At 35.0% G+C, this 2,915-nt stretch overlaps 1 non-coding gene across 1 annotated transcript; it reads left to right on the forward strand.

The window, feature by feature from the left end:
- The first annotated feature begins 1,424 nt into the window (after nt 1–1,424).
- Nucleotides 1,425–1,530, forward strand: LOC147912267 (U6 spliceosomal RNA). Its single transcript, XR_015550159.1, has one exon. It is a non-coding gene; the product is annotated as a U6 spliceosomal RNA (small nuclear RNA).
- The last annotated feature ends 1,385 nt before the right edge of the window (nt 1,531–2,915 follow it).

A 2,915-nucleotide genomic window follows, 5' to 3' on the forward strand; every position in this document is an offset into this window, starting at 1 on the left:
ATGTTTCACCAGTATTTGACCTCAGCTCTATCTTGTTCAATGTTTTTATCAACATCTTGGAGAAAGACTTATACATCTCTAATAATAAACTTATAAGACTTTACTAATAGGTGTGCTTATTCAGATTTGTTTAAAATACAAAGCAGGTAGAAATGGAGACTATATTAGATGACAGAGAAAAGATCCAAGGAAATCTTAACTGGCTAGAATGATTGATAGCATCTAAGAAGAAAAAACTTAACGAATAAATGTAAAACTCTTCACTTTGATTCAAAGGGGCCAGCCCTGTGGCATAGTGGTTAAGTTCAGCACACTCTGCTTCAGCAGCCTAGGTTCGTGGGTTCAGATCCCTGGCATGGACCTACACTGCTCATCAGCCATGCTGTGGCGGCGACCCACGTACAAAATAGAGGAAGATTGGCACAGACGTTAGCTCAGGGTGAATCTTCCTCAGCAAAAAAATAAAAAATAAAAAATATTATCACTCAAATACAAGAAGGAATTGCCCTGGATTACCAGCAATCCACATAAAAAGAGACTTGAGGAGGATTGGTTGATTATATGTGAAATGTCTACCCTCAGGCTAATGCAAACTACATTCATTTAGCCTAAAATTTATCCATTCAATAAACATTTTTAATTAAACACTCTGCACAAAGTACTACACAAGGAAAAAGAGGAATAACAATTAATAAAAATGATTCCTGCCCTTAGGGACATACAGCTTATAATAGAGATGAACAAACAAATACAATTACAATATAGTGCCGTAAAGATATAAAGCTTAGGTCTCAAAAATAACAAATAATCCCGGTGAATACTGGTCAGATCACAGCAAAGTTTTGTACTAAATTTGCACACACATTTTTTAACAGCTTTATTGAGATATAATTCATACTGTATCATTCACTCTTTTAAAGTATACAGTTCAATGTTTTCTAATATATTCACAAAGTTGTACAACCATCACCACAAAGTGATTTTTAGGATATTTTCATCACCCCTAAAAGAGACCCTGTAACCACTAGCAGTAATTCTCTTTTACCCCCAACAACCAACACCATCCCCATGCCCCTAAGCAACTGCTAATCTGCTTTCTCTTTCTATAGATTTTCCTATTCTGGACATTTCATATAAATGGAATCATACAATATGTGGTCTTCTGTGACTGGCTTCTTTCACTTATCACAATGTTTGGCATGTCATCCGTTTTTACCATGTGTCAATATTTCATTCTTTTTATTGTTGAGTAATATCCCATGTATGGATACACCATACTTAATTTATCCATTTATCAGCTGATGAACATTTGTGTTGTTTTCACCTTTTGGCTATTATGAATAATGATCCATGTTCAAGTTTTTGTGGCAACACATGTTTCATTTCTCTTGAGTATATACCTAGGAATGGAATTATTAGGTCATGTGCTTGCTTCGGCAGCACATATACTAAAATTGGAACGATACAGAGAAGATTAGCATGGCCCCTGCGCAAGGATGACATGCAAATTCTGAATTGTTAGGTCATATGGTAACTCTATACTTAACAGTTTTCCAAAGTTGCTGCACTATTTTACATTGCTACCAGCAATGTCTGAGGTTTTCAGTTTCTCCACATTCTTGTCAATTCTTGTGATTGTCATCTTTTTGATTATAGCAATCCTAGTGGGTTTCTCATTATGGTTTTGCTTTGCATTTCTCTAATAACTAATGATGTTATACATCTTTTCATGTGCTCATTGTCTATTTGTATGTCTTCCCTAGGAAAACGTCTACTTGGATCTTTTGCCCATTTTTAATTGGGTTATTTATCTTTTTATTATTGAGTTTTAACAGTTTTTTTAATATTCTCACTACAAGTCTCATATCAGATAGATGATTTGCAAATATTTTCTCCTATTCTGTAGATTGTCTTTTCACTTTCTTGTTGGTATTGTTTGCAACACAAAAGTTTTTAATTTTATAAAGTCTAATTTTTCTATGTTTTCTTCTAGGAGTTTTATAGTTTTAGCTCTTAGATTTACATCTATGACCCATATAGAGTTAATTTTTGTATGTGGTGTGAGGAAGGGGTCCACCTTCTTTTGCATGTGGATATTCAGTTGTCCCAGCATCATTTGTCGAAGTAACTATTCTTTCCTCATTTAATTATCCTGGCATCCCCACCAAAAGTCAATTGACCTTGCATTTTAGGGCTTATTTCTGGACTCTCAATTCTTTTCCATGGATCTATATATCTATTCTTTGGCGAGTCCCACGCTGTCTTGATTATTGTGGCTTTGTACTAAGTTTTGAAATTGGGAAGGGTGACTCCTCCAACTTTGTTCTTCTTTTTCAAGACCATTTTGCTTATTCTGGGCTCATTGCATTTCCATGATCAGCTTAGGACATATTTTAAGGAGGATATTGATAAAGTGGAGTGAACTAGAGGACATTAGAAGAAAAATTTCAACAACTTGTGATGTTTAATCCCATGATGAAATATAAAAGTGGAGTATGAGAGATGACTTCATATGCTTAAAAGGTTGTTGTAATGTGGAAAATTATTTCAGTGAGTTCTTTGTTACTCCAGATGGTGAAAATGACTGAAAGGGAAACCTTATTTCAATATGAGGATGGAATTTATAACAACTAAACTTAGTCATAAATAAACCAGATTTCCTCACGCTTTGGTCTACCCATCCCTGAAAAAATTCAAGCCAAAGCCTATGCGTAAGTAACGTTGTAGAAGAAATCCTAGCATTGGATGGAAGATAATATGATTCTATGGTATGTAGGTGTGGCTAGTAATGATTAACTAGGCACTGTCACTGGGCGTTATCTCGATTAATCCTCCCAACCATAAGAGATGGATGCTGTTATTATCCCTTTTGCTAGATGAGGAAAGAGGCTTAGGGAGGTTTAATAAATTGTCCA

This window comes from Ceratotherium simum, chromosome 38 (assembly GCF_057802395.1).
Source record: "Ceratotherium simum simum isolate JZ-2026a chromosome 38, ASM5780239v1, whole genome shotgun sequence".
Lineage (NCBI taxonomy): Eukaryota > Metazoa > Chordata > Mammalia > Perissodactyla > Rhinocerotidae > Ceratotherium > Ceratotherium simum.